Raw genomic sequence first — 15,370 nt, 5'->3', positions numbered from 1 at the left:
TGGAGTGGGGTAAATAAGAGTGGAGAGGAGTTGTAAAGATTGTAGTGGAGGCTGGAGTTGGGTAAAATGGAATGGAATTTGAAATTGGACTGGAGTAGATTGGAGTGGGGTAGGGTGGATTAGGTAGCTTGGGATAGGCTGGAGTGGGGTAGATTGGAGCGGAGTGGACCGGAGTACACTAGAGTGGGGATGCCTGGGTTATATTGGAGTAGGATAGATTGGAGTGGACTGGAATGAAATGGGGTAGACTGGAGCAGAGTGGAGTAGAGTGGATTTGGGTAGAGTGGAGAAGACTGAAGTTGGGTGGAGAAGATGGGAAAGGGGTGGGGGAGTTTGGAGTGGACTGGGGGAGATTGGGATGGAGTAGATTGCAGAAGAGTGGGATAGAGTGGAGTTGAGGGGGCATGTAATGGAGAAGTATAGAGTGGAGTGGCATGTGTCATGGATTGAGTGGGAGAGTGGAGTGGCATGTCAGAGTGTAGTGGTGTAGCAGAGTGGAAGGGTATAGAGTAGAGAGGAGTAGTGTAGAGTATGTATGGTGTGGTAGCGCACTGCCATTACAGACAACACATTTTCAATTGAAATGACCATTACATTTGTACCGAAATACGGTTTAACTATGTACAAACAATGTGTGCAAACGTCATTACCTAGTGCATGGAAGGGTTTTCATCCTATCAAATATCTGCTTCACCTACAGTTCAGAATTACAAAAACAATGTGCTTCATTTGTACACATTCTAAAAATGTGAGTTACAAACAACAAAGCCAACAGTCACCAATGGGTGGAATGCATTCCCAGGGAAGCTTTCAAAATCCTGTCAAGAAATTGTAAGCAAACCAGACAGCTGCACAGTCTGGTAGGCTTCGACTCAAAGAACTATAATGACATAATAAATTTAACATAGCATTTAAAATAGTAATGAATATGTTTAATTGCTACCATATTCTTATGACGTGATCATTCTTTCTGAATATCTGGCCTTAAAAAAAAAAAGCCATCTTGGACAGAGATGTTTAACAAAAATCGCAGAGCATTATTTAGGAACTGTCATGTGGAATTAAAATGTACACTCACTAAAAGAAAGCAGAGTCCATTAAAACGTTTTCCATCATTTATGGTAATCCAGTTTTTTTTAACTAAATTACAAGTTGTACTGCAGGTTCCAAACCATGACTACGTGATCGTTTAGTTATAGAGGTTGCTTTAGATCCACAACAACATGCAACTTTTGGTGTAGAAGAAAAGATTAGAGTGAGTGGTCCAGCAATGAGTTCCTGTGCTGTGAACTGAAGATCTAGCCTTGTGAACAGAAGAAGGTTCAAAGTACAGAAAACGTGCCAACTCCTTAGGGATGAGTGGAACCAACAATATGAGGAGTGCAGCCCATGAAAATATTTTTGGTTCAGCACACACCTCTTAGAGGTACTGTATTGGGGTGCACCAGCTACTGCACCAGGCGTGGCTCAATGAATTCCATAGGGGCCCATCTCTACCTGTCCAAAGCTGGTTTAAATGGAGTGAGGTTCTGTGACTGAACAGTGGGAGGAACGGGAGAGCGCGACAACTCTGGGAGGGTGGTCAGTGAAAGGAGTGTCTTAGTAGACGTCAGTATGGCCACACCACTTTGCTCAATATCTGCTTGCCCATAACAATCTGCACAACCAGACATATATTTTCCCCTCTCACGCGAGTGCAGAAAGAGGCAGAAAGGGAGACCTAGGCTGGGATGTGGGAGAGGGCTGTCCAAGCTGGGATGAGCAGATGGGGGTCTTACTCTTTTCTACAGAAAAAGACTGATATGAGGCTGGTTCCACGAAATTACTCAAGAGCGTTGCAGGGATGCAATGAACCATGGCGCACGCAAAGAAAAGCCCCCCTTAACCTCTGTTGGGGACGTAAAAAAACGCAAATATCAGGGTTCAGTTGGTCCCTCAAAGCCCTGGTTCCACTGCAGCACTGATATCTACCCCAGCCATCACTATAAGTAACGTAAAACTCACACTTCAAGATGTTTTAATGCTATAATAATCTTTTTGTACAGATAACACGTTGTTGCAGAAAGCTAAATAAAGTTATACTGAATGAAAAAAACTAAATTTAAGGGGGCTGAAAACAATACAATAAAATACTTACAGGAGGTTTAATTGCCAGGCGTGAGATTAGGCAACCAGACAACCGGGTTTCAGTATGCAGAGCAGCATATAAAACAGCACAATAAATACTTGTACGCATCTAAGCTTAACAGAACAGTAAACACAGTGTATGGTGGCTAAAGGCTACTTTCCACTTGGCTGCTAACTTCGTGCTTAATTAGGTGGCACGGAAATGCTTTCTTGTTTGGAGAGGTTATTGCCAGGTCAGGTCAGAAGGAGACGGGAGAAATTTCAGAGGCTCCATCGTGACCAGGGCCAGAAGAATTATATGGCAGGGGAAGACCTTATTATGAAGACCGGTTGACTGAAGTGTGTGTGACGAAAAGCTAAGTTCTGAGGCATTCTGTGGAACATTTTGTTGAAATTTTCTCTCACTATTTTGACGGCTTTCCTCGTGTTAACACTGTCTTGGTAAAGGTTTCACCGCATTAGTACTGACATGTGAAAATGTTTTCAGGAGCGTTTTATTAGTTAGTTTGAGCTGGAAACATGTTTTGTTCGTTAAACTCTGCAATTTATGCATAAAATGATGGATTATGTGGAAGCACGGCGAAGCTGGAATTATGCAGAAATCAGCAGAGCAACATAATAGCATAATTAATAGCCATGATTATGACTGACTGAATACGGCAAAACCCATGTTCTGGGGCTTTCAGTTCACAGACTATGCCCAAGGGCGTTGCTAAAATATTTATTCAAGATCCTTTTCCAAGTGTTACCAGTCGATGACAGACCAATAAGCAGCATGTGACCCTAGAGAGGTTGTGTACATGCTGCCTTTGTTGCGAGAGTAAGAGCTTGGACAGCAAATTGCTGATGCTTTCTTCATTATATTAAAGATAGACGGAAAATAAAGTTTCTTCACTGGCCCCAGATATCTGTCAGCAAGACACCTGGCTACTCTCAGCCCTTTAAAAGTATGTCCTTACAGAAATAGTGAGCCACTGGTCAGTTTGAATAGTTTAAAATGTGCTCCTGAAGGTTACCCCTACAAGGGTAATTATCACATTCATACTGGATCCTCCAAATAAAAAATTTAAGCGATTACACGTCTTTTAAGTCTGGGATTTTACAATTTCGAGTTACCCATTCTATGCAATCAAGTTCCACTAACACTTGCATAACAATTTACTAACTGGGAAGAGAGAACGAATATGAATGAGAAGCATCTGCATGTTTCTACTTCATTTCCATGAATAGCCTGAGGACACCCCTGTAGCTTTTGTAGATGCACGCTCAGAAAATGGCATTATCAGAGTATGGCGGAGTTAAAAAGCAGACAAGCCCACCAAAAAGTTTGCAAATTCTCTGTTCCTTCCGCATACCAATCCAGGCGCCAATCACGTTCTACTAAATACCTTCTCCAAAATAAAAATGTGAGTTTACTATAAATCCCGAGCACCAGCGAGTCCGTGCAAAGCCCACAAGACAGACGTACAAGGGAGTGGTTGAATGAATGGGTCAATTTATAAGTTTTACACGACAATTTATATAGGTTTTCAGTTCAATGATTGACTTTCACCATTAACGGAGATGAGGAAAGGTGGCTATCACAGCACAGTACAAAATAACACTGAAAACAAGTTACTAGGCTTTCATAATTCCACATACTAACTGTAGTGTCCACATCATCCTCAAAGCCAAATGGGACATGGCTCCTTTAGAAGGTGAACAGCACAGACCAACTTTGGGCCCAAGCCTTTGGTTTACATTATAGGCTTCAGGCATGTTGAATTGACGCCAAATGATGCTGAGGTCGCCGCCTTCCAAGGATCACTTTTTTCTGCAAGAAATGTTACAAGATTTGGATAGATTACTGGGCAAACTTTCCAGGAGCTCATCTGTAACTTTTGATTGCTGTAAAATCATCTGCATGGGTTTGAAGTACATACTGCTCCAGTAGACTCCCCTGGGACATTTAAATAAGATGTGACACTCTAAAATAAAAGATGCTTGTCAACAGATTTGTGCATTGCCAAAGACCTATGTAAGGAACTCAATTCGGAGAAGGCAGAATTACTTTATTGGATCATTCGCCAAACTGGTTTATCGAAAAATAATAATTTTGGTCTGAGCGACTTTAGCTGTTCCATCGTTATAAAAAATCAAACACTTCAGGAGTCACTAAAATAACCCTCTCCTTTCGATCCTTGAATTACATATGTTACAGAACAAAGGCTATTGTCAGTAAATGAATCAAATCACTGCTTAACGATAAACCAGGCTCTTTAAACATCTGAACAAATGCATTTTTTTTAAATCGGTCGTAATAGTAATAATGATAACATAAAAATGTTTAAAAAAAATTTAAAAAATGAACGAAATGTCATCTGTAACACAATCACATGCTACCAACATATGAAAGAGTGCTTCCAATATTCATTGTGGATGAGAGAGATGCGGTCCCTCTGGCCTGCATTCAAGTATTTAAGGCAGCGAATGCTCACCTGACAAAGCGCGCGCCGACCTGCTTTGACCAAAGAGGTATGTGCTGTTGAAGTAGCTGGCGTTTTACTACTGTCTGTCTGTCTGACTGGATCATGCGGGCGCACAAGTGTGCTCCGAAGGTAGAGTCATGTTACCAGAGCGCATACTTCAAGGCCCAGGAGGCCTTAATGGTTTTTCCAGAAACCAGCTGCAAAAGCGCTTGTCCCGCTGACGCCTGGAGTATGAAATCCGCCTGGCAGCTTTTGTACAGGTAGCCTGACAGGTCATGCATGCTTAGGCAGGTGATGTTTAGGATGCTCTGATGTTGTGGCCATGCTTCAATGCCCTCACGGGATGGAACTGCTGCAGAAGTGACTGTACACGCAGCATTCCACACACTTCCCAAATACCTTTCAAAAAATAATTTAAAACAAGTGGAGAAAACCAACATTTGACTAGACTAGATAGCAATGTGAAACTAAAGTTATCTATGTTCATAGTTCTGTGTGGCTTCATTTAACGTGGAACTCCCCCTAAAATATTAAAGAAACGTTTGCACATTATAACATTCTAGCAATGTAATTTCAAAATAACCCCGCCAACATAATGGCCACAAACCCGTCTAAAGTGTAGAAAACCATCTATCTTAACTAGAGCATTTGGCGTTCATTCTCCTTTTTTCCCTTCATGGTACTTGCTGACAATTACGTGATTTTCAGTTGAAGTCTGTCTTCTAGGTCGATACTGCTTTCTATCCTGGGGGGGAGGGGGGGATTTCTTTGTATCTTCTTTTTTCTGTGAAATGGGACTGAACAACCATTAGAGAAAGAGAAGCCAGTGTCCCTGCCAGTTTATAAAAGCAGAGGTTGGCACGCACCCGGGGCTGGTGCTTTGGTGGCCACTTCACTCCAAGCCATTATGTACAGTTTCCATTCTTGGACATTCAGCGTGCAAATCACCCCTACCAGGAAAGTCAGTATAATGTGTTCAACGGAAGCAAGTTAAGACAGCAGTACCCAGAATGCCTAAGGTTGTCATAAAAACAAAAGTCCACGACTGGATCAGTGTCTCTGATGAAAAGGAGAGGGCTATAGTCACTATCACCTTCTGCTTCATCCAAGGACTGTCCTCTCCGCCACGGACAATAATGCTGGTTTACCAGTAACAAAGGTTTCTATAGTGGGACTCTTGTGATCTGCATTTGTCTGACTAACAAGCTTCATTACTCAGAGGTCAAAAATATCTCTGGTACTGTTTGTGTTTTGTATTTACTTTCTAAGACCATCTTGAAGATATACACTTTTAACATATTTTCCGGTCTACTGTGCTGGTGCCACCATGTTCCTATGCAAGACATCTTAGAAAATATTTCAGAGGCCACTCCATAGATTTGCCTTTCCCACCTATACTCTGTAGTGCAGCTATGCAAATCTGTCTATTCACTATATGGTCACATTACGTTTCATGCAAATCATTTTCTAAAACTCAGCAATGATTTATACTGTGAATTCCAGTGGAAAACTATTTCCACCTCCATGAAATTGATCTTCACTTCTTAAAACCTAATTGTCGCCCTGGGATAAAATGTAATACAGGATATTATTTCACTATGTTAAAGTTAAATGTCCTAATACTCGCAGGAAAACAATATAGCTAATAAATTCAAAGCAAACCATTAGACACCTGATATATCACTGTGCCGTGGACACACATCAGAAAATGAGCAGGGTGATAACATGTGTACTGATTTCCCTGAAAGGCAAAAACAACAGAAAACGGAATTGATTTTATTGAGGTTAAATAGAAACATGCTTCAGTGTATCAATGTATGCTTGTTATACACCTGACCTAGCATTTGTTTGAACTATACATGCAAGTCTAAGTCCTTGGTTAGCAAACGTTTTTTAGGCTCTTTTGACTATATGATATACTGACACTTCTGCCTTGAGTATATTGGCTATCCATAAGGAAGAGCCTAGTTGATATTACTGCTATGGCCTCTGTAAAAGGCTTCAAAAGATGGCTTCCCTCCGTCATAGGATCCCAGAAAGTGAAGGATTGGGCTACATGAGGAGCAGATGGGACAGCCAGGAAATCTTAACAACTCCCAGTGCAAACACGATCTTGCATCAGTTTGTTTTGGAAGATATTTCTGTTCGCACCAGTTAGGAGATGATCTCTTTATGGTTAATGGCAATCCCCCAAACAGGGCACAAATAGCCTCTCATTTCAGCCGGCCAATTTCTGAATGCTCATCCCTTCAGGTATGCGTCCAAGAATCTCACTAACTACAAATGGATCTGTATTAAATCTGTATGCAAACCATTCACCTCGGCACCTGGGGACCAAGCACGTTTTGCTGTTTAAAGTCCCACAACAATGCAGCCCCCCAACATCATGAGCTCTCTCTGGAGCACAAATAACTGCAGCCAAATCAATGCAATGTTTTCAAAATGAAAACTCTTTTTACCTTCTTCTACACAAATATCATAGAACACCTGCACTAATATGAAGCGAAAACCCAAACTGATAAATAGGAGAAGAAAGCAGGGATTGCAGGGGGAGATATAGTGCTGCTGGGTGAGAGAGAAGAGAGAAGAGACAAAAGACACGTTAACCAAAGACAACAACCGTCTCTGTGGAAAGACAGTAAAAACAAACACCAGAAACTCTTGAGAGGCGGGGGACAGTTAGAAATGGTCGCACCTACAAAATACTTGCAGTGATGCCCGAGGGTCCGTACTCAAGGGTATCTGTGCACCGAAGGTTTGAGGTGAGTAACTATCTTTACTAAAAAGTGGAAATCCACAGTCCCGGGTAAACTAAACTGAATTTGACCTCCTAAATTTACTTGCTCACATAAAAATATTCTGCCAGTACTATTGAATTTTCATGTGGAAAATCTGCACCTGGGGCGGATTGAATTATCAGGCTTTCCTGGGTGTGGAGACTTGCAAAAGGTGCTGAACACCCACAAACGAACACGTCTGCGGGTATTCACTAACAATTTGCAGGTCATTTTGCACCCTACAAACAGCTGTATAGTCCTGCAAAGCTCAAGAGTACATGCTTCGGTAGGGAACATCACCAAAGGCAATAGCAGTCTTTTGTGAGGATATATTATATTCTCTGTGGGCAAACAAAAAAAGTTATAGAAGTGCAAAGGTATACATACATTTCAATTCAATACGAGAAAATATTTGCACATGGAATCGCACCTGGGAATGTAGGACGATTTTTGGCTCTTAAAAGTAATCCTGAAATGTCATGATGTGTAAAGATGTGTAAATCTATGCAAGTAAATTTCTGTTTTTTTTTTTTTTTTTTTTTTTTCACGAAACCTTCGTGTACATGGGTACAGAAAAGCCAAGCACGGTAGATATAAGTTGGAGTGCCAATACGCCAATAGGATAGGCAGTGTGCCTGCAGCACGAGCTCACACGCAGACCTCTGCAGTATAAATAAAGAGTGTCAACTGGAGACAGGGACATTAGTAAGGGACTCAAAGCGTGTGGGCAGCTGTCTGGGCCAGTGCATAAACTGCAGGAGAGCTCTGGACAGCCTACCCTCAACAAACACCCGCCCGCATACAAAACCCAACACACCCACCCCCAGAACAAACACAAAAAATACGTTTTTTGCTTCCTTGCTTGCTCTCTACTCCCTATTGTGGCAAGTAGGTCGTGTTTGTGAAAACATTCGGAGTGAGTGGGGGGTTTCGCTTTTTCTTCAATACAAATGATTGTATATCGAAGAGAAAGAGAATATCAGTCTGGAAAAAGGCAGGAAATCCACTCTCTGCACTGAAGGATCCGGAAATCTTAAACAAAAACACAATATCACCGCAGCCTTTTAGCTCCACTCTTCTTAACTATTTAGCAAAGAACCAACTTCAAAATCTGAGCCTTGTACACAGATCATTGAAGAGCGCAGTCCCTGGCTACCACCCCACATTAATCCATCATTCCCTATCACCCCATCTGATGCCTAAGATCGGCCTCACAGCAGTCTCTCACTCTATCAAGACGAAAGTAGTCTGGGGAACATTACAGGCGCAACCGAGTCCATGTTCTTAAAAGCTCTCACTACAACCGAATACCTGCGGAATCATCAAAACCCTCATTCAAATAACCCTTCCCCCCCACCCCGGGCCCCGACTTATGTTTCCCTCTTCTCCATACCATTTTTGCAGCTCTGCAACGTCACATTACAGAAACTAGGACGTTCTCTTTGGAAGTGAAAAAGTTCATTCAAGTGACAAGCGACCGTGCTGAATATTCCCTGCGACAAATCCATAGATACAGAGCTGTCCGCTCTGGAAGATTCTGCTCGGATTATCGGCGGCCACGTTCCTAACTATTTTGATGTACCCATGTAGGGTGAAATCCCAAAACTCCCAGCCGACTGAACGTCGCCATTGGTGCTACATGGCTTCCGATACCTTGGGATCTATGTCATCCAAGCGCAGTAACCTATTCCCACAATTAGACAGGCTCCGAAGGGATGAAGCCTATTGGAGGAACCGCACACTATCATTAATGGGCCGGGAAGCTCTCCATAAAATGATGGCCCTCCCATGCCTCCTTTATGTGCTCAAAAATACACCATGCCCTTAGGACTCATGTAGTAGAGGGGGAGCAAATACCAGAGGCGTGGCTTCTGGAGGACCTTTTACTCACAGAGCCCATAACCGACAAGGTAATCTCTACAATATATAGGAAACTGCTCACAGACTCCCCTGATCCACAGGTGCGGCTAAGAGATGCCTGGATCAGTGACCTAGGTGACATAGATGACTGGATGGAAGCCATTTGGAGCCCGCAGGAAACTGCAATTCATGCCAGCATCAGACTATTTCACCTTAGGTTTCTACATAGGTCCCATTACTCTAGGACCCACTCCACACGATAATAAGAGTGCACACATCATTTTGCCTCCGGGGTGTAGCCAGGAGAGTATATTCTTCCATATCTAATGGAATGTCCGGTGATCTACGAATACTGGGCGGAAGGTCAGAGAGAATGTCCCAAGTTTTCTCTTTGGAGGTTCCCATGTATGCAAAATGGCTCCTCCTGTCAATATCAGTGGAGAAGACCTGGCACAGATATCATAGTATCTGGTTAGTGTGGCTGACGGAGGTGGCCATGCGCAATATTGCAAGAGCATGGGGAATGGCTGTTCCCCCAAAGAATCGAAGACTGCGAGTCAGACCTCGGCTAGTGTCAGAGGGCGGAAAAAAATAGTTTACCACAGCAGGTGTTGCCCCAAGAAGTGGGATAAAGTATGGGGGAACTGGCGTGACTTTAGAGGTTAATGACAGGGGAAGAATGTTGCTGGGAGCAAAGGGTAGATCATTTTTGTTGAGCACATTTTGGCAAAAAGCCATTTGGACTGTTGCTGTAAAATCGCTGTTACTGATGCGTATTCACGTTCAGCCTTGACAATGTCGACCTTCATTGTTTTGTACGACACTTGATACCCTATGTCCATTTCCTGTACATGCTGTATGATAAGCAATGTTTTAATAAGAAGTTAAACATTTTGATGTGCACCACTATTACTGCCAATATACTCTTCAATTTATTTTAAGGTTGACTTTCTCCAATGCCTGGCCGGCTCAGACTCTGGCCCTGACCACTAGGGATTCATTCAAGCTCGTATCTATACAATAACTGCACACATGAAGGCTAATGAGTCCCTCCAGTGTTACCTGGAGGTCTTAAACGGCACTTGTGTTACATCCAGGTCCCTCCAACTAGAGAAGTAAAGCCTGTGCTGCAGGTCCTCCCTTGTCCTTTTCAAGGACCCAATATTGCTCCCAAAATACCAGTCTCCAGTTGCCACACCCTGTAATGCTGGAGGCCCCAACAATATTCCCTTAGTAAGTGCCCAGGATAGCAAATGCACCCCTGTTGGGTAGATATGCATATAGCACTGCACTTTCCTGATCCTGGCAAGGACCAAAAGGCACTTTCTGGGTGGTTAAGTTATATTTTATATCACGTGCCTCATACTTTAGGTGAAGTTCTGAAGCATACCAACTGTCATATGTTGCACGAGCACCATTCAGCGTGCATGGCTGCCACGGAGATGTTTGTAGTTTAGCCTATACGAACATGTACGGTGGGTGACCAGGTGTTTAAGAGGTGGAATGGATATGGAGATAGGACTCCATGAGGTGCTGTGAAGAGTATGCGGACAGATGCAATTGCACATGCAGGTGTTCACCATTAACAATGTGAAAGGGAGACAGTGTGTATCAGAGACTCCCACTAGGGTACATGAAGTTACAACAATGGTCCAACCCACTGGAAAGACAGTGACATCACCACATAAACCCTCAAACATAAAATCCACAGAACCATCTCCACTTCAGATTAGTAAAAAAAACTGGCTCTTCCCCACATGACAACTATACTTTCAACTCAAGAATGTATCACAACATTTTACTTAGATATGACAAACTATACTTCTCACAGCATATATACTAGTATGAGTCACTGTACTTTGAACTAGGCCTCTTGCTATAAACAGACTTTTATATAAGGGGAAATTGCATATTCCACCACAGGATACATGTGCTGCTTTTATGAACCTAAAGGTACATAGAAGGTTATGCCTGCTATTAATAAATTACAATAAGTGCCAAAGTGTATATTTATGTATGTATGTTAACTTGATACCATAACAATTGTACATGATATATGTGGACAGCGGAGCATATAAATGTTTGCGACTTTGAACACAAACACACACATATATATACACAAACACACACACACACACGATTCTATAGCTGGGCCAAACCATTTTAATCTTCCAAAACTGTTGCGCCCTTGACGTCGACGTGTCACACTCACAAGTGGGATATAAAGATGATTTCTTTCACAATATTTGAAATCTGTAAAACCCAGCACATTTTGGTCGCTGCGGTCCTTGTTTATGGGCTCTACTATTAATTTTAGTCCTTTCTCTATGTTTATACTTGTTCATGTTGGCCCTCTCATTTCCTTTTTTCCCTTCTTTGGATAGGTTGTTCAGTTTGTTGTACTTTAAAAAAAAAAAAACATGTAAAGCTCTACATGATCTGTGTGCAGTTCATTATAAAGTGAGAAATGTGCTTTAAACATAGTGAAAATTCTAATTTGCTATAAACTTTTAATCTTGCTAAATCAAAATAGAGGGAAAACATTTCCAACTTAATCATCTTTCCCATTAGACGAGTCATTTAATGCAACTGATTATTTGAGCGCATCTTTCTGTTCTAAAGATTGTAATTTGCGCTCAGCACAGCTGCTTTTATTGTAGACATCCTTTTTTGTGAATTGCTTTCCAGACAATTTCAGATTAAGGCCCTCGAGTGGGCACTCTTATCTTTTGAAATGTAGTCATTTTTGTTTGTCCTTGACAATCTGTTTACTAGTTGATTACAGTACAGCACACTATGATTTTTTTATTATTTTCTTTGTTGTCACTTACATTTTATGTGTTTCTATTAAGGCGCTACAGTGGGGAATGACATGAACACCTTTTTCACTTTCGAAGATTTTAATACATCACACCATAATTTTTTAATTATTTTTCTTCTTGGTTGCTGCTTCATTTGATGCATTTCTATCAAGGCCCTCAGGCCTAGTGCCTCACCACAAAACACACTCAGACCCGGGGTCAGCCCGAATACCAGTTTAAGAGCAGTATTCCTTGAGAGAACAGTAATTGTGTTCTGTCTTATAATGGTGACTCCCTCCACCCTAAACAAGAGGAAACGTGAGCTTAACTGTGCTGGAAACCGAAAGTGATCCGGATTATAGTGGGCGCCCAGGCCTCTCGCGATGCACATGGAAAGGGAATGGGCAGCTGAAGCAGCGAGGGGGGGAGGAGGTTAAGGGATAGGGAAATCCTCTCACTTTGAAGTCAGACATAAGACCAAAATTTACATTTACAAATGTGACCAGATAAGATTTACAGCCCTGTTTCCACCAGAGCTCAGAGAGACTAGCACTCCTCTCCAATGCTCCAGATAAAAAAAAATCAAAGTAGTCCCTGAGCTTAAAATGGTGAACAGTGCATTTAGATAGTAGTTGGTCCGATCTCCTGGGAGGGGACAAAAAAAGAAAAAAAGGTGGGACAAAGAGTAAGATTACCAAGTAGCAAGCAAGGATTTTTAAAGGACACTGGCATAAACAAATCAGAATGACTGGATGGAGCTGAACCTCACAAACCATCTACAACAGGTCACTAAGTGACAGCGCAAGGGCTGTCTAGGTTCGACCTAAAAAGGGCTCTTTCTAGACCACAATCTACCTTTCTGCAAAATTTTGTGTAATTCTGTTCAGAAGTTTGGGCTGTAGTTGTGTTCAGAAACTGGAGACTCCCCTTAGACACTGCATGGGGAAAAAGTGTTTTGGGACACCCCCCCTTTTTGTTGATCCTCACTGGACTTATCCCCCTGAAACTTTCCAGACAGCAGATGAACTAACTGAAGTACTAGTCTTGAAAATGTTGTGAAGATTTATCAATGGTGCCAAAGTTATGAGCAAAACAAAACACTTCATCCATGGGAAAAGTTGGTACTAACTTTAAACTGGCTATTCCCATTAGGAGATATATAGATTTACATTTGTCTATTGTTAAAAAAAAGAAAGAAAAATCCTTTTGTCCTTCCAATTCCAACTCCCTCATCCCAAACCTGCTGACTACTATGAACTCCCAAACTTCCTCCTCAATCTTTAAGCCCTCATTCAGTCACCCCACCAAGGAAAAAGCAAACACGACCACTACTTACAAAACAACTCACTACTCTCCCTAGGAAGACCTAGTAACTTTACAGTCTTATCTAGAGGATGGGGGTCAAGGAAACTTAGGGATAATGAAGTCACTCAAAAGAATAAACTAATAGACATAAGGTCAGGAAAAAACTCTGGCACAGCGGGCATCAGGAAATCACACAGTGAGAGGTGGTCTTGGGGTCTATTTCAGCACCCCATGGGTTACTGGCAGACAAATATTTATCCTGCATTTGCGCTAGGTCAATCCTTTAATGGGCAGGATGTGCTGCTTCCATTATATTACCAATTAAAACATCAGGGCATAGTTTTGAGCGCTATATATATGATACCTTATGCTTTGGCTGAGCTGCTCAAAACAGACTGCCTTGCAGCTGGATTAGTGAGCTGTCAAGCTGGAGCTCAGAAGAGCACTTTTACATACTAGAGCAGAAGAAAATATGTCAATAGTCTGAGAATGGCGAGTCATTTGCCTGGGCAGGCATGGGCCAGGATGTTGTCTAATCATGACATTTTTTAGGGTTCAAACTCCTCTTCCATAACAGCTACAATCAATGTTTGAAGAATAAGGCATGCGAGACACGTCTGGGCCTTTATTTACAGAGAGAGTATGCTTACTAAAACAGCTCTGCTATTAAATTAAATCATATTTTTCAGTGTACATCCAATAAAAAAATGCTTTATTTCCACACCACATCTCGCTATTTTATTGCCTAAAAAAACGGCATCGGCTGAATATATTAAATATGTACTACGTGTCAAAAACTAGTTCGATGGAATAATGTGAATGCAGGTACCCTCAAAATTAACTTTTGCAGTTTTAAAAGCAACCCCAAAAACGTTACAATTTTAAAGGTCATAACTGCAGGACATGTAACAGGGAGAACTATAATTTCCAGCAATTCAAACCCAGTGAGCCTTCCAATGCTTTCCCTGTCGGAAAAACGTACTGCTAAATACCAATACCTGAATAAAATTGTTTAAATTAAAAAAATGGAAACCATTTAACGAAACAGGACATTTTAACACTCACAGTAAACGAAAACGCTAAACTTGGGCTTGTACATGCTGAGTATGTTTTGCCCTCCTCCCACGCGCTTCCTCTCTTAATTTCTGGAAGTCCCCCAGAGGGTCTCGGAGGTTGGTTAGTGGGGTGTTGAGAACTTAATGAGGGTTGACGGGAGGGGTGCGATTGTCAGCTGCCTGGTTTCTGGCGGCCTTACTTAGGGTGACCAGATTTTGAGGAGCAAAAACTAGGACAGGTCCGACATAAAAGGACTGAAGACTTTACTCTCACTTTTATATCTGGCCGGTCCTGTATTTTGTGTAGCTTTGTGAATACACATTATATATACATAAATATATATATACACACACATACAAGCTCACACTCACACACATGCACAAGACTACATATATAAAATTAGCAACGGCCTGACCTCCCACCCTGCACCCCCAACCCACCCCCACCCACGTCTCTCTGCTCTCCACTCTGTCTCTGCTGGGAGCAGATAGGGGACTGTCTTGCCTGATAGTAACAGATAATTAAATTAATTTATTTCATACTTTACTTATGCTTCCCTACATGATCTGACCTTTGCCCCAAAAACCGGGACATTTGTTTAAAATTAAGAAAAGCGTCGGGACACCGGGACTGTCCTCTAAAAATCGGGACTGTCCGGGGAAATCCGGGAAGTCTGGTCACCCTGGCCTTACTGAGAACACAGGAGGGCCTGCACAGGGTGGGTCGAGGAGGGACCCAGGGCTAAATGGTCTCTGGTGGCAGGTGAGGGGAATGTGAAGAGTAGGTAACCCCCAAGAGAGGGCGTTGGGTCCCTCTCTTAACTAGCAAACGTCATGCTGAGTGAGGTTGATCTAAAACGGTTTGCCAGGGGTGACTTTCCATTTTTAGCCCGGGCCCTGCATGCACTAACTGCACTGCTTACCACGCAAGCATGGCAGCGTCAAGTACGAAACTCGTGCAACGTAAAACAATCCAG

The 15,370-nt window shown here is 42.2% G+C and overlaps 1 protein-coding gene across 8 annotated transcripts in view; it reads right to left on the bottom strand.

Annotated features, from left to right (window-relative positions):
- Positions 1–15,370, bottom strand: part of EML4 (EMAP like 4) — a 636,979-nt gene that overhangs the window by 266,772 nt on the left and 354,837 nt on the right. The gene's annotated exons all lie outside the window — the stretch shown is intronic.

The sequence above is a fragment of the Pleurodeles waltl genome, chromosome 5 (genome assembly GCF_031143425.1).
Source record: "Pleurodeles waltl isolate 20211129_DDA chromosome 5, aPleWal1.hap1.20221129, whole genome shotgun sequence".
NCBI classification, from domain to species: Eukaryota; Metazoa; Chordata; class Amphibia; order Caudata; family Salamandridae; genus Pleurodeles; species Pleurodeles waltl.
Note: the sequence above shows the minus strand (reverse complement) of the source record. Positions and strands in the feature narration are given on the sequence as shown.